The sequence below is a fragment of the Aquila chrysaetos genome, chromosome 10 (assembly GCF_900496995.4).
Source record: "Aquila chrysaetos chrysaetos chromosome 10, bAquChr1.4, whole genome shotgun sequence".
Taxonomy (NCBI): Eukaryota; Metazoa; Chordata; class Aves; order Accipitriformes; family Accipitridae; genus Aquila; species Aquila chrysaetos.
The window spans coordinates 28,219,371-28,245,794 of NC_044013.1; the positions used below are offsets into that span (position 1 = coordinate 28,219,371).

At 42.1% G+C, this 26,424-nt stretch overlaps 1 protein-coding gene across 3 annotated transcripts in view; it reads left to right on the forward strand.

Moving 5' to 3' along the window:
- Positions 1-5,720: 5,720 nt before the first annotated feature.
- MAP3K13 (mitogen-activated protein kinase kinase kinase 13) overlaps positions 5,721-26,424 on the forward strand; it is an 82,064-nt gene continuing 61,360 nt past the window's right edge. The window contains exons 1-2 of one of the 3 annotated variants that reach the window (XM_030029370.1): positions 5,721-5,816; positions 14,687-14,803. The gene's annotated coding sequence lies outside the window, so the exon portion shown is untranslated. Of the gene's footprint in view, positions 5,909-14,686; positions 14,804-26,424 lie in introns of all 3 variants that reach the window. The other 2 variants (XM_030029371.2, XM_041127031.1) reach the window with 2 other exon arrangements.

Here is a 26,424-nt window from a genome sequence, read left to right on the forward strand (position 1 = left end):
TCTCCCAGTAACTCCCCAAAAACCCCTCCCAACAACCACACAATGTTCTCCCAGGTATGGGTGTGTAATGAGGCTTGACTTTCCCTGTGGGTTGTAAGGTGTTGGTTTAATCTGTGGGGTGCAGTTTATCCTAATTGGTTTGTTGTGGAAAGTTAGCTTTGCTTGAAATGTTTTTATAGCTCTACAATCTCTCCTTTATATCTCTTGGCCTTTACATGTCAGCCGCTGGGCAGAAAGGCTGCAGCTCCTTCCCCTGGTCTGGAACAGGTATAAATAATTTTAGAACTTGATTTATGCATACAGAAAGGTCTGTACAAACATATAGTCTTTGCTCATAGCAACTGCCTTTATTGCTGTTGTGGTAGATCACTACAGCTCTTCTGTCACTTGTTAAGTAATGTAAGAAAAAAACCCCAAACAAACCAGGGATAATACTCTGCAATTTGCTTGTAAAACAGTGTATTTTGGGAGTTTATAAAAACAATGTAAACTACGCCTTAGAGGGCTAACTGATCTGTTGTATTTTTATTGACCAGAATGAAACCAAAGATCACTCTGAGTTGTACTTTCTGTTTATAATTTACAGGTCTATTTTACTTGTCCTTTAATAATACAACTAACGAAACAGGACCCTTCTGAGCATGAATAAACACAGAAGAAAACAGTTCTCGGGAAAAGAAAGCTCACAGAAAAGAAAAAAAGCAAGCTCTACAGAGTCATGGAAAGGCTCCAGTAAATGTTTAAGGTTTATTGTTGTAAGCTTTATGTTTGCCTTTTTTTCTTCCTTAAATAGAGTTTGGTAGTGAGAAGAGGAAGTGCATTTAAGTGTACACAGCAGAGGAAATTAAAGTCTTCAGAGCTTTGTTGTGTGCTGAGTTGTATAAGGACCGAGCATGAGGGTCTGAGCTTAAATGCAACTCCCAGACCAATGGAGGAAGAGTGCATGGGCATGGGCCCCAGATTAGGCTTCTTGCTTTTTTTTCCATTCTCACAGCAGTCTGATCCGAGGCAATGCAGCTCTGCTATATCAGAGCGGATCTTCAGCACAGGCAGCCATGGGTGGGGATTGAGGTTGCAGAGCCTGTTGGTGCACTTAACCTTGACAAAATGTAATCAAGATGGTCAAGTTTCCTTCTGTAAGCTTTGAGTAATTCACCAAAAGCTTGTACAGGTCTCCAGCACTTCTCTTTCTAAGGCTGTTCTGTGAGGAGCAGGGCTTTTCCCTGCAGACTGTCTGGCAGTTTATACTTTGATGAAAAACAGCTGTTGACTAAGAAACCACAAGACATGGTGGCAGCTTTCTCTAGCCCTAAGGCCTGCCAAAAGGAAAGATATCTTGCTATACAAAGAGAAATACAGCTAAAATTGCATATCTAAAATTGCTCATGTCTTCATCCTCTGCTAGGGGACAGCTCTACTCTTACTTGTCTGTGGCAGCCAATGCCATTTCAGAAGTAAACTATGATTATGGTAGAGGCTTAACTTTGCATAAGAAAGTTGGAGTAGTAATGAAAGGCTTTCTTTCAACAGGACAAGGCAGGCAGTGAAGTAGATTGTGGACATTGCTCTGGGGTTGTTAAGTTTTGTCATCCCTTTGATTACTGGTCTTTTGACTACATAGTGGAGGATAATGCTCAGAAAACATATCTGGTGCCCATTCCAGTTCTAGAGAAAGAAAAGGCTTCTCAAAACAGGAATATCAATCAAATCCTTAGAAACTCCATTACTAGAAATGGTAAGGAGGGATATTCACCAAAGGACAGATTTCAATGAATGTGAACGTTGTGCTTTGTCTTCCAGACCACTCAGAATGTGGTATGGTAAAAGAAAAAGAATCCTGCTTCTTCCTGAGCTGGAACAACATGAGTCTGTCAAGTCTTCTACAGCCTCCTGGGATCATCAGCCTTGTTCAGGAAGTGCTGAATGATACAAACAGGTGCTTTATTTATAGGAGACTTGGGTTAATTTTTATTCCAGTATATCATTGTCCTGGTTTCAGCTGGGATAGAGTTAATTGTCTTCCTAGCAGATGGTACAGTGCTATGTTTTTGAGTTAGGTATGAGAAAAATGTTGATAACACTGATGTTTTCAGTTGTTGCTAAGTAATGTTTAGTCTAAAGTCAAGGATTTTTCAGCTTCTGATGCACAGCCAGCAAGAAGGCTGGAGGGGCACAAGAAGTTGGGAGGGGACACGGCCAGGGCAGCTGACCCAAACTAGCCAAAGGGGTATTCCATACCATGTGATGTCACATCTAGTATATAAACTGGGGGGAGTGGAGTTGGGGGGGTCGCTGCTCGGGGACTAGCTGGGCGTCAATTGGCGGGTGGTGAGCAATTGCATTGTGCATCATTTGTATATTCCAATCCTTTTATTATTACTGTTGTCATTTTATTAGTATTATCATTATTAGTTTCTTCTTTTCTGTTCTATTAAACCTTTCTTATCTCAACCCACGAGTCTTACTTCTTTTTCCGATTTTCTCCCCCATCCCACTGCGTGGGGGGGAAAGTGAGTGAGCGGCTACATGGTGCTTAGTTGCTGGCTGGGGTTAAACCATGACAATCATTGATGCAAGGTACTTCAGCAGAGGCAGCTTGATTTGCTATAAACGTATTCACACAGAACAAAAATTCCTGGAAAATGATTATTTGACTAGTTGCACAAGTCTCTTTCTGACCCCAGAGGTGTTTGAAAAGGAGGGTCTGCAGTGATGTTCCAGCTGTAGGAATAGAGTATTTCTGCTGCAACTACCTCTGAGGAATACGGAAGGTTTGACTAGTTGTCTTGTACAATCTGATCTGAGTTTTTTGTGGTAAATCCCATGGTCACAGTGCCGAGAGCGGTAGGAGCTCTGAAAACTTATTTGTTCTTGACAGCAGCTGGTCTAAACATCAGGCCTGATTACACCCTGCTGTTGAAACGACGGTTCAGAGGGCCAGCTAAATTCACCAACTTTTTTCTGCTTTCTCTTTCACAGCTACACCTTTTTCAAAATTTTTTTGGCTTTAAAAAAATTATTCAAACAGCTCAAAAGAGCTGTTGAACTCTTCAACTTTATAATCGTTTGTCTGGTACACCGTTCTCTGATCCTGGCTAATACCTTCATCTGTGGTAAAAAACAATATTGGTAAACGTCTGATCATAAAATAATTTTCAAAGGCTCCTTTGTTTATACACACCCTTAGGTGACCTCCTCTGCTAACCGTGAGGTCCTTTTCTAAACTGTCTCCAAAACCAGCCTTCCAGAGCCTCAGTGAGCTGGAGTTCGTCGCCTCAGGACTGGTACGTATAGCTCTTTGAAAGGCACAGCTGGAGTAAGTGTGGTAACTACATCTACACACCAAGGCATATTGTGGGCTGTGAAGTTATCGTCCTATTCCAGAGTTTAAATTTCTGCTGAAGAGCCTCAGCTTGTTTTAGCAATGGAGGTTGTTTGAGCTTGATGTGATAAAGCCATATTTAAAAACTTTTCCTCCTTGCTGGGTATCCTTAGAGGCATTTTTTCCTTTAGCAAAAAAGGTTTTAAATGTCTTGGAAACTTTGCCTCCTGTTCTGTCTTCTAGACCAAGGCTGGGCATAATTAAATGCATAATTAAATTTGTCACTGTCAATATGTACTTAAAAACAGGGCTGTAGTTGGAGAACAGTTGCACATCCAACATTGCACTCCCCCTTAGAAAGAAACAACTCATTTTCTTTTAAAATGCATGTGTACAGCTGTGGAGAGCACAGCGACACAGCTCTCTGAGCAGGACAACTATTTGTCTTACTGAGGCTTTACTCTGCTCCTTGGCTTCTTGAAACCAGGTTACCCCTCTAAAAATCCCCACTGCATCAGGTCTGTAAAATATCTATACATGTATATATGTGTATTTTTTTTAACATCCAGATCTGCAAAGACAAGATTGACAAAACTTGACAGTTTTGCACACATAAAGCTGCTGTAACATATTTGTTAGCAATGTACAAACCCACAGTATTTCCCATCGAGTGGGTCCCCTGTTGAGCATTTATTTCTCTCTTTACTACTCTATGCATTTCAGATTTAAATTGTCTTAAACAAAAAATTACCATTTCAAATGGAGGATGTTGAGTTCTCCCCGCCAGAACAAAGTATCTGTTGGTTATTTTTAATAGTCCAAGCCTCTTTCATGATTTTTAAGCTCCGATATTTGTGTGGTTTCAAAGCAACACCTCCTGGCAAGCCTTGGTATTGCTTGTGCAAGCAGAGAGACCTTCCTCTTGTATTGATGATACATGACAAACCAGCAAGAGAGCGGAGTGATACGCAACTATAGTCCCTCGTTGCAAATCGTAGCGTGCAAATCGCAGTGAGTGACGTGAATGTTACGACTTCCACTAGGGGAGAAATAAAAGTGGGGAACGTGTTTCAGAATTTTTTAAAATGAGAGCAAACATAAGCACTTAGTGCTGTCTTACAGGTATTGCTGCCTTTTTAAAAATTTATTTATTTTTTTATTTATACTACATGTGCTGGTTTACAGTGGACAATATCACCAAAAGCAATGCAAAAAGCCCCCTGTGAAGCCAGCAAACAAAGGATGCTTGCTATCATCCCCATGAACAGTAATATGGACATTAGTGTTCATCTTTCCTGCTTAATTTACTCCCTTTGCTATCCCAACGTAAAACAGACTGGCAGAAAATAGAAGTGTGAACGGAAATTCAGAATGGTTTCAGAAAGCTTCATTAATGTTCAAAGTATTGCATTCCCTTAGTGCTAACGCGATGTGGCTGTCCTTATGAGCAAATGAAGATACTACAAAAGACGATGGAAGCATCACAGAAAACCACTAAAGAGCAAGATTACAGTCCCCTTATTCACAGCATCTACATGTGGTCTAAGGTACTATTGTGCTGTATTAGCATCACCATGAAACAATGCAACACACTGGAATAACTTGAGGAATCAGACATGAAGAATGCCAGGCAATTTATACAGAAGACAGGTATGATGTAAATGTTCATATACTTGTAATGAATAAAAGCAACACCGGTAATTGTAGAGGGCCATTTCTTGAAGGAGACAGTAAAACTGTCAATAATGATAAAAAGGTGTACATAATCAATAAATGTTTCTGCTCTCCATTCCAGATTGCTGGTTGATTTATTGACGTACCACTAATGAACTCTTTTCTGTCCAGTAGTGAAGTACGATGTTAAAAGCATCTGTCAAAGTTTGGCACCTCAATATCCAGTTTGGCCATGTAGGCTGCATCCTAGTATTTTGGGAGAACTGGCTGAAAAATTATCTGACTATTGGGGTTGGTATCACTAAGTTTTCAAAACCAGGAGAAACCTCAGATGACAAGAAAACCACTGGTGGTTTGCCTGCCCTAATTGCACTCGGCCACAAACCTGGTGCAGTGCTATCCACGACAGGTAACCAAACTGACTGCTCTAGAGGCCGAGGAGAGGCCTGGCTGGGGCCTGTCCCTTGTCCGAGAGTCCGGATTCTCCGCAGCCTGCCCGGGGCAGCTGGGATTCCCACACGCTCTCTGGCCCACGGGGAGCCCCTCAGAAACGACCGAGGTGTTTCGGGGATACCGCCGCCCGCCACGAGCAGCCGCCTCACGACCTCCCGCCGCCCGCCCGTCAGTGCCACCCCCCCGTCAGTGCCACCCCCCCCGTCAGTGCCACCCCCCCGACCACGCCCAACCACCGCCCTCGCGCCGCTGCGCCTGCGCGCCCCGCTACCGGCGGCGGAGCGGAGCGCGGCCCCGGAAGTGACGGGGCAGAGGCGAGGCTGGCGCTGAGCGGGGAGGTGCCGGCGGCGCCGGACGCGGTGCCCAGGTAACGCGGCGGGGCCGGCCGGGCTGGGCCGGGGTCCTCCTGTCTCTCAGGCAGCGGGAGGGGCGGCGCGGGCACCGGGGGTCGTCCCTGAGGTGAGGGGCTCCGGCTGGCTCCTCAGCCCCCGGCCGCTGTCCGAGAGCGTTGGGCGCCTCTCCTCTCGGGACGGCCACCGGTGCTTCCCGGGTGAGCCCTGGGCGCGCAGGGCTGCGAGCTGTCGCCCGCCGCCTTGCTGAGCGCGTCCCGCTGCTCCCGGGTGTCGCTTCTGCTTTGCACGGGCCGAGCCACGGTTTGTCTGCTCCTGTTTTGAGGCGCGTAGCTTCCACGCTTGCATATTTAAGAAAAAAAGAGTTCTACGCATTTAAAAAAAGAAGTTAGAGTTATCTGTGGCGCTAGCAGTTTCTCAGCCCTATAACGAAGCCAGGTGTTGGTAATGCCTATTTTGAGACAGATGAACAATCGCAGGGTATTATCTCCTCTTCCCGGGAAGGAGGAAGCATTTAAGTAAATCTCCAGACAGAATCTGAAGCAGATCATTACCGAGTTAAGACTGTGGTGTCTACCGTAATCCTGTCTGAGCAAAACGTCCTAGAGGCTGTTGACAAAAAAAAAAAAAAAAAAAAAAAATCAGCACAAGTTTCTATGGTTTTGTGCCCTGTTCAGTAAAAAAAAAAAAAAAGAAGTGTAGTAATTTTGATGCTTCTCTCATCTGGCAGAAGTTTGGAAGAGTGAAAGGGATGGCTTTAGCAGATGCTTCAGTTGGACTATCTTTGGCTTAGCCCGATAGAATGAAACAAAGTGATAACTGGTAAGAAGTGCAGCACTTAAAACTGTGAAGGAAGACAGCATCTTGATGCCTTATAGGGAGAAGCAGTTCTTGGGGCAGAATCTAGTACCTCTAGCTTATTTTTGCTAAATGGATGGAGATGGATATAAGTAACACTTGCAAGCATAGTACAGTGAAAATAAAACCTTTAGAGAAAATGGATAGGAACCTGTCAGCCTCCTTTCTCATTTGAGCTTTGTGGGAGTTTTGCTACTGGAAACTACTAAGACCTTGTTGTGACTTCATTTGCAGTTGTTCTTCTTTCATCCTCTAGTTTTACTACTTCAGAGGTAGACTGGTTTTAACATACTGATCTCATCTTCAAAGCAGAGTGAAAAAATAAATACTTTCTGCATTCACTCTGAGATGTATTTGATTCCTGATCTGATTGCTCCAAGCAGGCATTTGGGATGTGAGAGGTTACATTTTCATGGTAACTATATGTATCAGTAAGTGTGGAATTTCAAGAGAGCAGGTTTAACATGCTGTTACTGCTGAAAAGAGTGGCCCTCTGCACCTCTTTTCCAGCCCTCTGATTGTCCATTTTCATGGCCTCTCATGTGCAGGTATAAGTGGCTGCGTGGTTGGCTGGATTCATCTGTCAAACCAGTCGGTAATTAGCGCCATACAGAAAATGAACTGATGGAGCTGACTGTGTCTGTGCTCATGCTAGTATATATAACAGGGAGAGGCAAGTCCACCCATTTAGGCAGTGTTATGGATCAAAATCAGTTAAGCTGCTTGTGAAAGTGTTCCCTGAGGCTGCACTTCCCTGGAGAGGTGAGCTGGCCTAGTGTTTGTGGTTTGGGTTGGTTGGTTGGTTTGTTTGTTTTATTTTGGTTTTGTTTTGATATTTTTTTAGATGAAAGCTGTGCAATACTGTCTATCTCCTTATTTCATGATATAGCTAATATTCTTAGCCCCTCCTCCACTCTTTTACAGTAGAAATATTTTTATTTTGTTTCCTGAAAAGGTTTACTTTTGGGTGATGACCAAACTGGTGCATGTGGAGGGTTACAAATGAAGAACTGGAGAATTTTTAGAAATTTACCTGTGGTGATTATCACCAATAACTCCACTGGAATCATTGCTAAAACAGATGTTCAGTTTTAGAGAACAAAAGCAGTTTTGCTAAATGTAAAGATGGGAGTACTAGCAGTAAGTAAAGAAATTGCATTTAGACACAAAAAACAGGTGGGTAAAGAATTGAAATAGATGTAGTAAACAAAAAATTGCTCTTAGTTGTAGTCTGAACTGTATTTTAACAGCTGTTTCTGACATCAGAAAGATCTCTGTCCAAAAAGATGATAAAAGATGAGCCTATTAGCAAAACTTTATTTACATCAGGGGCATGCAAAGAATTTTTTTGGCATCTAAACAGTTTGGTTAGCTTCACTAAGACTAAGAACAATTGGCCTGAAAAAAAAAAAAATCAGTCTTTTGTTTCTTGTATTATTTTGAAGTCTATGTTAGTACAGCACGTAATAGATTTTATTGAGATATTTAGTAGAGAATAAATACTTCTCCTTGTAATGTCCAAAAGTTTTATATAAGCCTTTGTGACATAGTTTAATGGCTTAATTGCAGTGTTAAAATACTACTTTTTGAAAAAGTGCTGAATTTCCAGAACTTGGTGTGGTTTAGTTTTAAATGATTTTTGCACTGTGGCTCCTGCCCCTGTCTTGAACCTGTTCTGCGGTGTACACATCATATTGTTTAGAACTCCTTTCATGGAAACATTTCCTTTTAGGTCCCTTATTAAAATTATTAAAGCTGAATCTAACTGGTGTCCTTGTAGAATTTATCTTTACAACTTCTCATAAAGAAGGTAAATTGCCCTTTATTATTCTTTGTTAGAAAAGATAGTGTAAGATTTAATAAGTTACTATATCAAATACTCTAGGCGGGTCTTAACAGTACAGTGCTTAAGTTAAATATTGACTTGCTGTATAGGACTTTGGTCTTGTGTAACCCTTGGCAAAGCTGAAGCCATGAGAAAGGTATTGTGGCAAAGATAATGACAACTTAAAATTACCCCCTACCAAACTGAAGCTAGTCTGGCTGTGCACAGAAGCAGCTAGCGATCACAGATGAGGCTCAGCTTGGTGACGCTTGTAACCGATTAAACATAGAGTTAATTCCTCTGTTTCTTTCTTGTCTCTGTTGAAGATAAAAATTAATTAAAATACCATTTAAAGAAAGTGTGAAATAAGATGTTAAAAATGTTAGTGTTTTTTGCAGTGTAGTCTTTAACTACATAAGCATAAACCTTCCTGTAGAATACTCATGCGCAGTGTTGGTAGTTGCTGCAGCATGATGTGAGTAGGTAGTTAAGTTTGTACCTGGGGGTGGTGACAGTCCCCTGTTTCTCTGTAGATAGTGAAATGACTAGAATTTGGGATCTCATCGCTGGTGCCAAGTCTGGTGGTCCTTTTTAATCTTGCTCGTGCTTATACTTAGACATACCTTTGGCTGGAAGAAATTCTGTGTGCCAGCTGTCAGGAGGTCTCGTCTCTGGGACCATGCCTTCCAATGTAGAAGGCTCTTTGTGTTTTATATGCATGTGATCACTTGAAAAAATAAACGTTTCTCATTCTTGCAAAGATTCACTTTCAAATATCAACTAAGTGTAACTGGTTTAGTATTTTCAGCCTGTTCCATGCCTCTTTCCTTGCTGTTGTGGGCTTTCTTACAAAGGTCTAAAATCTGGTTGCTAAACTGCATGAAAATAGAAGAATTTCTCTGGAACTGATAATTTTTTTTCCTTGGTGATGTGGTGTGTATCATTCTTGAATGCTTTGCTGTGGGGAGCTCAGCATGCAACAGAGAGCCATGTATTAAAGAAAACTTATTTTTCTCAGGCTAAGAGGCTTTGTAGGTGGGAGGCTTCTTAGACTTTCTTTTTTTGCCAGTGGGGAATAGGAGTTTCAAGCTAATCAGGAGGTTGTTAGCAAAAAAAAAAAAAAAAAAAAAAAAATCAGTCATCTAAGGTGCTTTAGGTGAAGGAATTTCTGCATCCTTTAATAGTAAGATATTTTGAGCTGTTTATACGTGGGTGAGGGAATAAGTTATTTTATATCTTTGGTAAGTCTGGTTTACTGTTAGAATCTAGTTCTAGGAAGATTTTTCTCCTGTGTTATTGGAATAAGGTTGGGTATGTCATGTCAACTTTGTTTGCTACAAACTGAGGTTTTGATAGAAGAAACAATTTGTTTTAGATGGAGGATTGGGTTGATAAATCCTGCCTTTTTACTAATTAATTTTGAAAATGTTTGTCTAACTGTGATGGGCATGAATTGCTCCTTGCTCACTCTCTGGATATTCTGGAACGTGCATTTATAGAGCTGTCTGTGAAGAGCCTGTGGAGTAAAAGGTGGTTCAGGCTTTTAGCATTCCTGTCAACTTTTTCCACTTTGTGAATTTAATGTTGTAGTGTGATTCATTTTCAGGTATGTTTCAGAGATGCATGGATGTTTGGTGTGACTGAGATCAAGATTTAGGCTAAACTCCAGATGGCAGTCAGAGGATTACTTTGAGAGCTAATAACGAGTGTTCTTTGTATAAGTCTGAATAGTTACATCACAAAGATTTTTCTTTAATGATTCATCAGGCAATTTAGTGGGGAAAAAACCATCAACTTTTTAACTTTCTGATGAAGCGTGTTTTTCCTTAGCCCAGCTGGCTCATATTGAGCTGTACCCCCGTACTTGCAGGCTATTTTAATGGGTATTAATTTCCTGACTCTGAAAATGAGATCTATGATATCTTTCAAGTCTGGATATCTCTTCTTCTCTGCATGTGTGGCCTACATTTCTCCTTGCATCCATCTACTGAGTAAGCATACTGCTGTGCTGTGAGCTGTGAACAAATACCTCTGCCCGTGGTTTATTCAGGTGTAGACTTTGTTGAGTTAGTGAATGCTATTTTTGGAGTTCCCTCAGGGAGAAGGTGGTCAGCCTATCTAACCTCGGAGCTGAGCAGAGGGGAGTGTAGCAATGTCAGCTTTGGTGTCACTGTGCTGGATCAGCTGTTGGTGGTGGTTCTGTCAGAGACGATCCTGTCTTCTGCAAAGGGGTGTTAGCGGGGTCATCCAGCAGCAAGTTGGTGAGAAAACATTCATTTTACTCCGTTGGTTTGTTATTGTTGCCAGGAAACACCTTGTCCACATTTCAGAGACTTGTGAGTTATGGCTGCTCCTACCTTAGCTGAACAGATTTGCCCTACGACTCATAGATAAAGGTCAATGTTCCTGACATCTGCAGCTCCGGGTCACTGTGCCAGCCTGTCTTGTCCGGTTGCATTGTCACTGTCTTATTTGGTGTCTGGTGCTGCGGCCACTACAGTTTTGGCCTTTGGTCTGTGGCAGGATGGCTTAGGGCTAAAGGCGATGAAGTTTCCTCTCAATTATATCCCTCCCTATTTCTGGACTACTCGGGTACCCCTCGAAGACTGGTGCTGTTGTATCCTGTGCTGCTGCTGGCTTCAGATCAGCCAAGCACCTGAATGTTGGTGGAGGTGGAGAAAACATAGTGCTGGGGTCTCATGCTGATGGTGTCATGGACCTCAGCAGGTAGCAAATCGATTTCTGAGTTTTCCTTCACATCATTTGTTTTTTACCCGTTTTCCTTATAACAACCTGAATGCTAAAGTTTGCGGTGTTGCTTGGAGGCATTAAGACACCCCTTTGGGAATGAGAATTTTTAAAAATTGCTTTAGTCGTAGGGTTGGTGGGAGGACTTCTCTCTCTTCATATCTTCCTAAGTAAAGGTTAGTATGTCATATAGCTGACACAGAGTGCTTTGACCTTCCTGCTTCACTTACAAATAGAGCGCTCTTTAAATGGGTTATTTACATTCCTCAAGGTACAGTGTCCTGTAGTTTCGATGTACTTGCCTGTCTATAATGGGAGGAAATACTGGTGCTGGTTAACTAGTTTGATGTGTTCTCGTGATTAGAGACCTCTTGCAGCCTTATGGGCAGAAGATTGAACAAATGTGCTGGCTGTAAGCTACAAGTATTATTTTTGTGTTCAATCATCCATTGCCTGTTCCTGGGGGCAAGAGCTCTCTGGGGAGAGGTAAGCTAAACTGTTGATGGGTGCTGTTCAGTGCAGTCAAGTTCAGGAGCTCAGTAAGCTGACCAGGTAGGCAGTTGACTGAGGAGATACCTGTATAGAAGCCTCCTAGTCCTCAGAGCCATAGGGAATATTTGCAGAGTCATTTTTTTTCCCTGTGTCTAGGGCCAGAATGTTCAAGTTGCAACAGAAAGAGTCATCACGATGTCCCTAAGAGATGAAAGGATTTGTACAGGCTTTCCTTTGCTTTGTCAGGGAACAGTTGGGACCTTGGGACCAGCGCCTTGAGCTTGCTGGCGAGCTGGCTGCTTTCCTGTGGTTCTGAACACACTGAAGCAGCAAAGATCATTCCCCAGATTCTGAGTGTGAGATTTGGACAGTGCCCTCTTCAGAAACTGGATTACCATGAAGTCGATCTCTTTGCCTTCATTCTAACAGAAACTGTCAGTTCTCTTTTGAAAAATCTAAATCTAAGCCCAGGCTTCCTGATTCATGGAGTGGGAGGCTATTTTATGTCTGATCCCAAATTGGCTGCTACTCAAGGTTCGGCAACACGTGATGCCTTGTGTTGCATCAGATGATGGATGGGTGGTTTTGTTGATTCCCTCCTGGCCAAGGCATCCTTGAACCTTCTGCCTGTTTTGTGGGAGGCCTATCTGGTTGCAGGACTGAAACAAAACCCTAATTTCAGACTTGTGTTGCATCACATGGTCTGGGTGCTGGGTAGTTTTTGACACTTATAACAGCCTGCTCTTGTCCAGTACGAGACTGTCATCAGTACCAGGAAAGATGATAGTAAAGAACCTGCTCAGCCAAATGGCTAGTTTCTCCTCTTTGTGCTCAATGAGTTCAGTGTTTTCTTTGGAGGACACAGTACTTCATACTCCTTAATTTCTCTTCTTTCCTGCTAAGTCATGCTTTTTCCAGGTGGCTCCCTAAGATTTCATTTCAGTCTTTTTTTTTCTGAAACCTCATACCTCCAAGGCAGAGGTCTTATACCATACTTGTGTGTTGAGAGAAGACTTTTTTTCTTCTCCATAATCAGAGGATTAAATCTTCCAGACGTTCTTTGAAGCTACTACTGAGAGAGCAAGGCTATTTCCAGAGTCACTTGGAGGTGCATTAGAGACTCTTAGGAGCTTGTTTATGCTTTGTGTGATGAGAGATATTCCTTGTCCTCCTTTCCCCCGGGCTAGCTCAGATTATGCTGATAGTATTAGTGAAGAACAGTTCCAAGTCTGATGTCACTCTACAGCAAAAACCTGGAGGTTTGTTGAGATACTCACCAAGCACTGGGACTTTGCAGAGTCAGCCAGGAATGAAACTGCATTTTGTGGAGCAAAATGTACTGAGGTTGCTGTTTGCATGGAGGACTCTGATGCTTCTTTTTAGGTAGCCGCGAAAGAGTAGCTCCAAGCAGAGCTCTACACACATTGTGTGTGTGCAAAGTTACTTGAAGTTACAGGAGAGTTGCTTTTAAGTGGCTGGTCTTCTTTAATCTGTATTGTCTGTATGACACTCCTTCTGTCTTTGTAGTTCTTTCAAACTCCAGCAGCAAGTCAACAAGAACTATGAGTTTGGGATATATGCAAAACCTCTGTACCTGTGAGCCTGCAGAGAGGTGTGGGACTTGCCCTGCAGATATGGCCAAAGGGGAAAAAAAAATCTTGGGGAGACAATGCATCTCAAGCAGTCAAGTGTGAAAGTGAAAATGGATAGTATATACTGAGCTGTAATTATTGGGAAGTAGGTGTTTTTTCCTAGACTTCCTGACTAGTGGGAACCTTGAGAGTGTGACCTGAGTAATGTGAAAGAGATGGAGGGTTTCACTGCCTTGAGTAGTGTTGTGACTCTTTCACAGACTCTTCCAAAAGGACAGAATATTGATAACAGGAACTGCAGGACATGCTGTGTTGAAATTTTGTCTGCCTAAGTAGCTGCTAGTCAATTCCATTAATGTTTGCATATTTAATAAACTTTTAATGTTGTATTTTAATGAGTTGCTAGTTATCTCTGAACATCCAGCAGCAGCAGTCACAGGGTCTAGGTGGCTCTCAAATGCAGGTTTCTCTCACTTAGAAGGCATGTGGCCTTTCCTTGGGCAGTTAGCACTTGACAGGATATAGCATGCTTTGATTCAGTTTGTACTGATGTACATCAACAATGAATTCTTAATTTGGATGGAGCCCTAGGGTTAAGTTTTCAGGGGAGAAATCTTTTTAAAAAGCTGGATATGAGAGAACATGACCTTGGTTAATCTCGTAACACACCGTTTATCTACTTGGGATGATTCTTGCTAGTGATCTCATTATTTTGGCTGCAAAATGGGCCTCCTAGGGAATTTGTTTCTAATGTGGCATTTGCTCATTTACATTCCCAGTGCTTTTGCTTTGCCTTTTCAGCCTTATTTTCCAAATGTATATCAAACTCCTCAGAATCCCAAGCAGGCTAAGAAGTGCCCTGATTGCGCTGCACAGTCGGAACCAAGTGTCTCTAATGAGATTAAGGAAGCTAATCTATTATCAAGGGAACCTTGGCAAAATTCAGCAGAAAAGTTCAGTGTTCATGCTTTTGAGATAAACCTAAGTGCAGTAAAATATGTCAGTATGTAAAATGTAGCAGACAAGGTAAAAAGGGACTTTTGATAACAGTGTAATTCTCAGTTCTGGCACCAGTATGACTTTAAGTAAGTCATTTCCCCATTGCCAATCTTTAGGATAAATTCTCAGTATGCTACTCTAATGTAGATAGTAAATGTGTAAGCTGTGAGGGTTGCAAGGGTAAAGAAAGAAGCCCTTACTGCTGCCTTTGAGATAAGACAACATAGTAATTCAGTGACTGGACCCATCAGATTGGTTTCAGATGACCTTTCAGTGTGCCTGGTAAAAAGCAGGAAGAAATGTAATGTTTATGTAACGTAGTATCTCTATCTGAGAGCTGTATTTTAAATTGAAGTTCTTTTTATATCTCCAGAATACCAGGTTCTGAGAGGAAGAGCAAAGCGAGTTAAGAACAAAAACTGATGGACCATTACATCTTCCAAAATGAGCCTATTCACATTTTTCTACTGGAAACTAACATGTCTTGAAGGTGAGTAGGTTTTGTATGTGACAGATGAGCTGCCCAGTGTCTTGGGCCTTGACCATTAGTCTTCCCAAAGACAGATCTGTCCTCATTTCAGCTTAGTGTGCAACTGCCTTTCTGGGCTGGCACAGCCCATAGAGGCATGCTTGTGAAAATACGTATTTTATCACTGGGAGAAATATATAGGAAGTAGGTAATATTTTCCATCATACCAATTAATTGTCATTAATTTGGAAGCTCTTGGAAGAGCTAGAGTGCTTAGTGAAAAAGGTGAACCATTGGGAACATGGGTATTTTTTTGGGAGTGGAGGAAATGCAGGTGTTTTATTTGCAGGATGAGAAAGTTAAGTTTGTCAGACAAACTTTTGTTTAGTTTGGTGAATGTATTAAATCAGGTAAGGCATTTTCAAGTTCTGTTCCAGTTGTACCTCAAATGATATTATCAGCATTCAGAGTAGCTGAAGAAGAGTGCTTGCCATCACAGATAGTAAATTAATTTCCCCAAGGTAAGGAACATAATGCTTGAATGACATTAAATCAGAATTATATTTTGTAGAGTTTGTGATCTCTTTTATGTTATGTGTGTACTCAGCCCCTTAGGGCTATAGGCAGTGACCATACAGTATTGTTTTGAAATCCTTTAATAACAGAAACCAAAATGGGAAATGTCACGTAAGACCTGCACTCAACATTGAAGTAAAACCAGGATTTCTGAGACAGACAGTTAATGTTTAAAATATCTTGTTTTAGACTTTACTGTCACTTTAATAAATAACATATAAAAGGAAGCCATAAGCCTATGTAAGCTTACGTTTGCCTGCTTAGCAGCATTAATTCTGATTTTTAATTAGGCTAATAAATTTGCTTTTCTGTTGGTTACTTTATTGATAATGAATTTTTCTATTTTTTGGTATAAGCAACCTAATGCCTATGAACTCAAAGCTAATAGAGGAGTGTAAGTGGTGAAAAATAAGTCTAAGTGGTTGTCAATTGTCATTCTGTCTGCACAGAAATTGTTCTAAAATGTTCAGCATTGGTCACAGGCCTCTTGTGTGTAAATGCTTTTCGGTGTGAGGAGAAAGGCCTGATAGAAATTCAGCCTACACTGAACTAGGTTTTCCTGTGTTTTTGCAGATTTAAAGCTGTGTCTCATTATCCATGTGAGTTACTTAAATATTTGTAGATTTGGTAGTGCTGATGAGCTTGTCATGAGTGTAGCATTTGACAGAGATAGAAGGGGATGCAGTGTCAGGGCCCCTTACTACTAGAGGAAGAAAAGACTTGTAGCTGGGGAGAGAAATACTGTTCACGTTCATTTGTGCTATTTGGTCTCTGGTATACTCTGCACAATTCTGCATGAAAGGATGGAAACCTGAAACCTCCAAACAAAAAGATGTTACCAAGTTCTAAAAGGTTCTCTTGTATTGACTAGTTGCCTGTGTTTTGCATGTGTCCTCTTCAGAATCAATAGGATGAGCTGTGGAATGTTTTGGGAAAATGTATGAGTAACTTAATTTATATACATTGGAGCCATTGGAGTTTGTATGGAAAATTAGTCCTGGAGGAAAGTGATTTGCAGTACTGGGTCCGTGTTCCTGAATCAGCAGCTTTGTTTCTGAGTCATTTTTCATTAATTGTAAGTGCATTGCCCTGGGTGTTCCTTACAGCTATGTGTGGGGAAAAGTAATATTGAAGTGCTCAAAGGTACAAACTGAGGACAACTGAATATCTTTTTTTGTGAGCTGGGACAACTGGATTTTGAATTTCTATTGTTATATGTAGTCAGACACTGAGAACTCCTGGAAGACTTTAAATAGGAGCTTGCTATTGATGTTTCACACTTTCTACCTAATAATGTGGAAGCTAATCTAATGCTACGGAAAAGCAGGATGTGTTGCAAAAGCCGTAAGTTGAGTGTTTTCCATGTATATGGAAAAAATAACAATTTTTTTCTGTACTGTATTTGCAGTCTAAACATTCAAAAAATGCTGGTAGATCTTGGAGTGCTGTAGTATCTTCTTCTACATTGTGTGTTCCTTATACGTAAGGAGGCTGCAAAAGGTTATGTATCTGTGTAATGATCTTCAGCTGTTTTTTTGGGGGAAGGATATTTTAAGTGCAGTCTGTGAATTCTGCACAAATAACTATCTGTATATTAATCTCCCATATTAAAAAGTTCTTGTGATGTTTGAGTGATTGCAGATGTCTGTAGTTTAAACTACATGCTGTTCATGTGTGGATGAAGGATGTTTTGAAGGTAAAGGTGTTACCTATGAACCCTTTTGTCCCCAAAATCTGGAAAGTTAGGGAATCTCACTTGGAAATATTTATTCTGGTGTAGTCTGTACTTTTCTGTTGATGTGGATGAATAGTAATACATCTTCTTCCTTTTGCTCTCTTCTTTTTCTTCTACTTTGACATTTTGTGCGAAGTGCAACTTTAATGTGGGGAGAAAGATTGTGCAACAGGGTAAAGAAAGAGGGAGAGTGAAAAGAGGGTATTTTGCTGCCATAAGGCTTCTTTGTTCTTTGAGGTCAGGAAGAGCTGAGCTGCCAGTGATTTCATAAGCTCTTCTATTACCTGTTCACATACTGGTCAGTAAGCCTAAATGGATGGATCTACCTCTGTATGAGCCTTTAAGTAAATATCAGGCAGTGCTGGTATTCCTGATAACTGTCTGCTCTGAGTACTTGCTCCTATTTCTTGCTTATTGTTGACTTGCTAATTTCTTAGCTGCTATCACAACCCAAGCAGATTTTGTCAGCACAGGGTCTTCTCACGGTATGCAGCTGTAGAGACACCCCTCTGTTCCAGCCTTGTTAGAGGATATATTTTCAACAGTGGCTGGAAAATATTTGGAGATGTTTCCAGTAAAACAGTTGGTACTGATTCTTGGCTCAGAGCCTCCTCTTGATCAGAGGCAGCATCGTGGTTTGCCAGATGGCCTGCAAGCTGGATCTGGTGCCTGCTCTGATTGCATCCCTCCTGCAAGACAGGGCACTGGAGGAAGTGCATCTCTGGCCTCCCATGGGAGCACCAGAGCACATTGCGTTCAGAACTGTTACTAGAGCAGGAGGTGTCAGCAGTTCATTCCTGCTTGACTGCCTTTAAGGACAGCTAGCTGCTGCAGATAGGGCTTTAGGACTGGAGGTCTGTGAGCTGTGCTTCTCTGGCAGCTGCTGCAGCCAGAGGGTGGCTGAGAAACGATGATATGTTGCTGTCTCCTTGAAGCAGATTACAGATTACATGGGGGAAGGGACACTTCAAGTGTTTGTGCTCACTGGGAAGCTCTGCTATGGAGGGAATAGGGCATGTTATCCACTGGCCCACCCAGGTACCGTAAGACTGGCTTCCAGTGTGCACACATTCAGATATTGGATAACCACTGGGTTTTGCTGAGGCTCTGGATTTGTGTCCATTTTTCACGGGGATTAGACTGTAGCAGGCTCCTATCCTAAGTGTAAGACCTTGGATATGTGTAGGGGGTCCCTGTTAACTTCTCTTCCTTGCATGTCTGTCCCTGATACATCATCACTTGTGGCCTTATGGGATTCAAAAATGCCTCAGTGTTTCTGGATTAAATTCTTCTCTCATTGGGAGAAAAATTTGCCACCAATTTAAGCTGAATCTTGACTAAATATGGACAGTTTAAACCTTGGGCAAAGACTCACAAACTGGATGATGCTGCCCAGCCAGAATCAGTTGCCATTCTTACTTTCTCTGGGAGAGTGAATGTTTCCAGTGCTGGATGGCTGAGACCATTTTGGGGGAGCTGTGCAGGCCACTAGAGATGAGAGCTGTGGAGAACTGCATAAACTTTTAGATACTCCTTTGCTTTTACTGATACTGTCTTCAGGGCATTCCTTATCCCCTTCTGCCAAGGGGAGCTCTTCCAGCCATCTGTAGAGGTGCTTAAAGAAGTCCAGCTAATCATGGGGTTATCTCTTTTTTTCTGGAGATCTTGAGGGTTTCATGTTATAAACTGAAAGCACAATAGATGCAACTCAGTTGTGGTACAAGTAGTGTAAGCAGCCTGAGACACACCGAGTTTCCTAGAAGATGACCCATCAGATTCATCCCCACATTAAATTTATAGCTGTTGTCAATGGTACAGCGGTGGATCTGACAGCTTGGTTGCTACATGCAGGTAGGCTTTTTTTGATGTTTCATTTGCTGTGTTGGGAATCATTTGTTTTGCTTCAACTGGATGTGAAATATTACCACTGGGGACTGGTAAGATTCACTTAATGGCAAAGGAGACTGTACTATCAACATCAGCCTACGGCTTGCTTTTCTTAGAGCTGTTTTACACAGCCACTGCACTATAATTAACTTTCCATGAACAAAACTTCAGGAATTCCTGATCTGGGACCTTACTGTGCCAGGAGGAGTCTGCAGCCCAGTTTAGTTAGAGAATAAGTGTCCAGACTGAAAGCCACTGCATGCTTTTCTTTTATTAAGATCTGCTATTAAGAAAATAATTTTTGTTAAGCAGAGCGTGTTAAGCTGTCATTTAGTTAAGGGAATAAACTGTAAAAACCTTTAATCACATTGGAGGGGAAAAGGAGGTATCGCTTCAGATTCCTGTGGAGTTTTTTCCAGCTTCCTGAGTAAAACAATTCTATTTTTATGGTATATTTTTCCTACATTTAAATATTGTGTGGGTGTATTTTAAAAAAATGTTTGATTACATTATGATCAAGTGTAATGATTAGATACTGATTACTGTGAAAGAAGTACAGCATTCAATTAATTGTAAATTTGCCAGGTAGCATTACTTGTCTGAATGTTGCCTTATCACATAAGAAGATATTGTTTCTCAAGCACATTGCACTTGCCATCTTGAAACAGAATTACATTTCTATTAAAATACCATTTGCTCAGTGCTCCCACGTAAAGAAGAAGTTTAGTATTACTGATAAGGTCCATGGTAAACTTTTACTTAGTTCATTTAACACTTGACTTGGTCTCCATTCTCTGGTGCATGAGTGTTGCATTATCTGTTACTTTGAAAGAGCTGTGTTTGGAAAGGTGCTCAACTCTTGTGTTCTGATGTCTGTTACCACAGTTTATGTTTCCTTGAAATCTAAACAGTGTCTTTGAGTAGATGCATCTTTTTAATATCAAGCAAAGTGGAGCTCTGGTTTTATCTTTTTAATTTACGCAACCTTGATAAAAGCAGCCAGGTTACGCTGGAGTCAATTTGATGATAATAAATTCCTTCTGTTCTTCCTTAAGCCACAGTGAAAATGAAATAAGCTGAATTTACTGGCTGTTCTTCATGCCTTTTTGTTCAGTGCAGAAGAAAATTAAGCTATTTTGACCTTTGTCTGACGTGTAGTCAGTGAAGATGAGGGCAGAGAAAGGCTTTGTAAAAATAAGTCGATATTGGTCTTTCTAAAATTGTTATTAATGCACTCCAGTATGCTCCAATTAAATTCGCAGCCTGTGAAGGCAAGTGCAGGCAATCTTGGCTGCTATTTCATCTACCAACACGTTACTTGGTTTCAGGTTTTTGTTCCTATCTTTGAAGTGCTCTATCACAGAGGTTTTGAGGTAGTGGCTCTGAGTGAGTACCATACACCTTATGGTGAGCTTTGTACTGCACTTCACCTAGAATGTGCTTGTACTGCCAGGAAGTCAGCTGTGCCAAATCTGAACAGGGCTATCTGAAATCAGGAGCACTGGGGTCTTGGGCATACCCCTGTGATATACATACATGGATCAAAAAAAAGGCTTGCAATAAACTGGAGGGTTTCAAATTTTAACACTGTGTATATACCTTTGCAAATAGAGTTGCGTACCATTTTGTGTGAGGATCATGATTCTTTGTGAAAGTGGAGAGAAATGATGTCTCCTGTAAACGCTACTAGACACAATACTGCTGAGATTAACACCCCCCCCCCCCCCCCCAAAAAAAAAAGCCAAAAAACCCCACGCAAAACCCAAACCCGCTTGCTGATCCAATGGATGTACCGGTGTGTTTTACTGTGTATTTGTTAATTGCAAGGGAGGCTGGTTAGAGCTTCAGTTGCCAGTCCTCTGTGTTTAAGTTGTGCTGACCTGGACTTTGTTGCAGTAAGGGCTGTGAATTCGTTCTCTCAAAGGGGTCTTGTAGAGGAGATGGTGAGTATGACAACTCACGGTGCTGGGGACTATTTCATTAGTTCATGACACAGGTCTGCACGCAAACTGAAGCCTGCTGCTGCCAGTACCTGGAAGTGTTATTCTGTTCCTCTCCTGATGGTGGGGGAGTTGGGAGACATGCAGATAGCATCAAATGGATTGTACATTTGCATTGTCCATTGTAGATGTAACTTACGAAGTAAAAACTGAGTATGCATAGTTTACCACCCAAAAACTGATAGCGTGTATGCTGCTACCTTGTATTTTTCAGTTGTATTTGAAGAACTGAGCTGTGTGCTTTTAAATTGGTTGTGTTTTCTCCTGAGATGGCAGTTAAGAAGGGGAAAGTTTAATGCTTGCTTGACAGAATGTTGCAGCAGTAGCAGAGGATATTGTATTCTCAGTCGGTATAATTTCAGGTCTAACAGAACTCCTACTTATGCTTTGGTACATTCCTGTTTCTCTGCTGTATATTTTCTAGACAGATGTGCTTGCACTGGCTGACTTATCTAAAAAGTGATTATACTGGTATCTTTATTTGCTCTGCCCTGTACTGATATTAGCCTTCAGCCAGCACTCTCTGTTTCCAGTGTCAGCATGGGCAGAGTGGAGACAGCAGAATGAGCTGGTGCTTAATTCCTTGCTTGTGGATGGGGGAGTATTGTACACTGAGAACCTGTACAGCATAACTTAGTGGTGAACATGAATCATGGTTGGTTGTTTCAGGTATAGACTCCAGGAAATTGAAACCAGCCGTGATTTTGCCTGATAGAAGAGTTTCAAAACTTAGGTAAGGTGACTCAAAGGAAAGGCTTTTCTGGATGCACTTTTCTTCTGGAAAGTTATGATACATTTATCTAGCATGCTGTCTCTTGCATTTAAAATGATTGACAGGTTATGGGAAGTGCCATCTGAAAAATGCAAGGGGTTTGCTTTCTCACAGTGTATAAAAAGAACGCTTCACTTTGTTATCCATCCTGGCCTTGAACACTTCCAGGGATGGGGCATCCACAACTATTCTGGGCAACCTGTTCCAGTGCCTCATCACCCTCACAGTGAAGAACTTCTTCCTTACATGTAATCTAAAGCTGCCTTCTTTCAGTTTAAAGCCATTACCGCTTGTCCTATCACTACATGCCCTTGTAAGTAGTCCCTCTCTGGCTTTCTTGTAGGCCCCCTTTAGGTACTGGAAGGCTGCTATAAGGTCTCCCCGGAGCCTTCTCTTCTCCAGGCTGAACAACCCCAACTCTCTCAGCCTGTCTTCATAGGAGACGTGCTGCAGCCCTCTGATCATCTTTGTGGCCCTCCTCTGGACTCGGTCCAACAGGTCCATGTCCTTCTTAGGTTGGGGGCCCCAGAGCTGAACGCAGTACTCCAGGTGGGGTCTCATGAGAGCGGAGTAGAGGGGGAGAATCAACTCCCTCAACCTGCTGGCTATGCTTCTTTTGATGCAGCCCAGGATACGGTTGGCTTTCTGGGCTGCAAATGCACATTGTCAGGTCATGTTGAGCTTCTCATCAACCAACACCCCCTAGTCCTTCTCCTCAGGGCTGCTCTCAATCCACTCATCACCCAGCCTGTATTTGTGCTTGGGATTGCCCTGACCCATGTGCAGGACCTTGCACTTGGCCTTGTTGAACTTCATGAGGTTCGCACAGGTCCACCTCTCAAGCCTGTCAAGGTCCTTCTGGATGGCATCCTTTCCCTCCAACATGTTGACTGCACCACACAGATTGGTGTTGTCGGCAAACTTGCTGAGGGTGCACTCAATCCCACTGTCCATGTCGCTGACAAAGATGTTAAACAGCGCCAGTCCCAATACCAACCCCCGAGGAACGCCACTTGTCACTGGTCTCCACTTGGACATTGAGCCGTTGACCGCAACTCTTTGAGTGCAACCATCCAGCCATTTCCTTATCCAGTGAGTGGTCCATCCGTCAAATCCATGTCTCTCCAATTTAGGGACAAGGGTGTTGTGTGGGACAGTGTCAAATGCTTTGTACAAGTCCAGGTAGGTGACTCAGTTGCTCCTCCCTTATCCACCAATGCCATAACCCCGTCTTAGAAGGCCACCAAATTTGTGAGGCATGATTTGCCCTTAGTGAAGCTGTGTTGGATGTCACCAATCACCTCCTTATTTTCCATGTGCCCTAGCATAGTTTCCAGGAGGATCTGCTCCATGATCTTGATGGGCACAGAGGTGAGACTGACTGGCCTGTAGTTCCCCAGGTCTTCCTTTTTTCCCTTTTTAAAATGGGGGTTATGTTTCCCCTTTTCCAGTCAGTGGGAGCTTCCCTGGACTGCCATGACTTCTCAGATATGATTGGTGGTGGCTTAACCACTTCATCCGCCAGTTCCTCAGGACACAGATGCATCTCATCATGTCCCATGGACTTGTGCACTTTCAGGATCCGTAGATCGTCTTGAACCTGATCTTCTCCTACAGTGAGCAGTTCTTCATTCTCCTGGTCCCTGCCTTTGCCTTCTGCGACTTGGGCAGTGTGGCTGGAGCACTTGCAGGTGAAGACTGAGGCAAAAAAGTGATTGAGTACCTCAGCCTTCTCCATGTCCTGGGTAATCAGGTCTCCGATTTCCTTCCAGAGAGGGCCCACATTTTCTCTAGTCTTCCTTTCACCACTGATGTACCTATAGAAGCTTTTCTTGTTGCCCTTGACATCCCTGACCAGATTTAATTCTATCAGGGCTTTAGCTTTCCTAACCTGATCCCTGGCTGCTCAGACAATGTCTCTCTGTTCCTCCCAGGCTACCTGTCCTTGCCTAAGAAATATAGCTTATTGGAACCTCTTGGAATGAATGCTATTAAATGAACTTTGCTATGTGTAGCAGTGAAGAGAATTTCCTGAATTTTATTAACACTGAAGGATTTTTATGCAAAAAGAAAGTACATATATAAATGGCTATAGACATGTCCAGTAAAAATGGGCAATTTTATTAAACCATGAATTTAAGAGAGTGTTAGAATGGTTGCCTGGGGCTTCAGTATGATTTTTTTCAGTACTCTGGATGGTTAATACAGAATAGTCTAACTGCTAGGACAGAGAAACCCAGAATAATTTTCCTTGTCCCAGTTAAGTCAAGAACTATTAGAGCAGTGGAAATAAGGTTTCAACAAGAGGGGAAAAAAGGGTGAGGGAAGTGTCAGCTCTCACTCTTGCTAGTGAGAGGGGAGTGTACACAAATGCACCAGAAGTTAGAATGGAAGAAGTGAGTAGGAGTTACGAATGAAAATAGAAAATAGGCTAATGTTGCCAAAGCATGTAAGTGGGAATGATTTTCACTCTTCCTCGTGCTTTAAAAAAAAAAAAAAAAAAAAAAAAGGCAAACTGTATGAGTGTTTGCAGTAGGACGTGCAGGTCAAAGTAATATGTGATTTTCTTTGACCTGCACGTTTGTCAAGAAAGGTGGCTTCTCTGTTATCAAGCCTGATGCTTGAGCCATTTTGAGTCATTTTTCTCCAACCTAGTACCACTGAATTGCACTACACTGGCTACACAGGAGACCAGCGATGATCCGATGGCTTTGCTTCCCCTGATGCTGGGAGCAGGGAAGGCACAGAAGCTAAGAAACTGTAGTAATAAACCCCTTTCACTGTCTAGCTGATACTTAAATGTTTGGAGGAGTAACATCAAGTCCTTCTTAATGTACCTTTCTCACCTCCTTTTTTTAAGGTATTATCTTTTTCTCCTGCCATGTCTTGAGATACTTGATTATGATACTGCAATAGAAGTAACATTTCTGAGCAGCATATTCAAGGACCAGGACCTTGAAAGGTGGGCTTGTGTGAGAGGTATCTTTAATTTTCTTATTGCAACAACCTGTAGTGACTTACTGGGAGGTACTCAGTAAGCAGAATTTCTAGTTTCTTTTTGCAGTGTGAGTGTAACAAGACAACTGGAAGGAATGAAAGGATGTAATGTAGAAGGCCAGGTATTAGACAACAGCCCCACATGCGGCTGCATATGCAAAGGCTGTTTGCTCAGTAGCCACGACCAGTGACCATTATGCTTCTTGACTGTCAGCCTTCTATTCCAAGTCAACAATCAATAGACTACCTGTTAGAAGAAATGATAGGGCTCTTCACTAAAGGAAAAGATACTCTGCTCAAATCCTTGCAAGGAACTCAGCATTGTGCTTGAGGATTTTCCAAAAATTGCCTTATATTTATCAGCTTGTATAAAGAATTTCTTATGAAAAACTTAAACGAACTCCTGAACCCTTTCTGGTTGAAGAAAATGGGGGAAAAATGTCTGATAGTCTATATTGATGTGGCTGAACTTCACACACACGCACAGAGCATGGTTTAACCTGTATTTTCTGTTCCTGGTGGGTATTTTATTAACTGTGCTCAGTCAGAAATACATTCCTAGAAAGCTGGGATTGTATTTTTGGAGTGAACTTTATCAGTGTTTTAAAACATAGAAAAAACTTGACTAGGATTGCTGTCCCTGTGCAGGTCTGCAGGCCTGTGATTCACCTCTGATGTTTTGGTCACATACCCTTAAGTGGTATTTCCTCACCCTTGAATCTGTGACATAAAGGACAGAGCACCTTTTCAGTCATTTTGCTTGTAAGTAGCTTTAGTAGTTGAGTATAGCTGTTCTAAAATATTTTTTCGCTTTCAGCTTATTTTCTTCAGCCTAAGCACAAACATAGTGGCCCCTTCAGGGCTACATAGGTTCAGGTATTGTGGTATATGGAAGGTGCAGTCATTTTTTTGTTTGTTTGTTTTGTCTGCTGTTTGGCACAGGAGAGACTCCCCTGGCCCCCAACTGCTGCCAACAATTAAAGACAGTTACCAGTCCCTAGCAGGAATAAATGTTTTCAGCCAATATTTACAGCCCATTCTGTCCTGGAAGAACGGAGCCACTGGTGCTGCTGTTAGCTGGAGATGTAGGGAGGCTTCCTTTTGGCTCTTCAGTGAGAAATAAGATGTAAAATACAGCTCTGGTGGTGGCTGTTAGCTTTACATGTTGCCCAAGGAACACTGCAGAAGGTTTTGCATAGCTATGGCTCAACCTACTTCACGCATCTGTGCTTTTTTCTGAGACAGAGGGTCCTGATCTGGGGAGTAACCGTGGTCGCCTTGGTCCTAGTAAGGAAAGATCCTCCCTGTTGTTGAATGTCACAAAGTATGACTAAGGCTGAGTCTCCTGGAGGTGTTTTGGGGGTCTGTCCATGGACTGCTTCCTTGGAGTGTTCTCCCTTCTAGAGCCTCTGTATGAGGACAAGGTCATCAACCAGTGTTTGATAAGATACAGGACAACTGTTTTGCTTACTCAATATAATCTATCTTGTATTCAGAGTAAGATAGAATTTCTCATAAGAAAAAATTGCATGATTGTGTTACAGGAGATTGCAATATTTAATGTTTTCTGTCATTTCAGTAGCATGGCACCACAGGATTTTGGTTGTCATCTGTATCTTTTTAGTATTGGATTTGGCTTCTTTCTCCGGAGGCCTGCAAAGGTCACCGTTTTGCA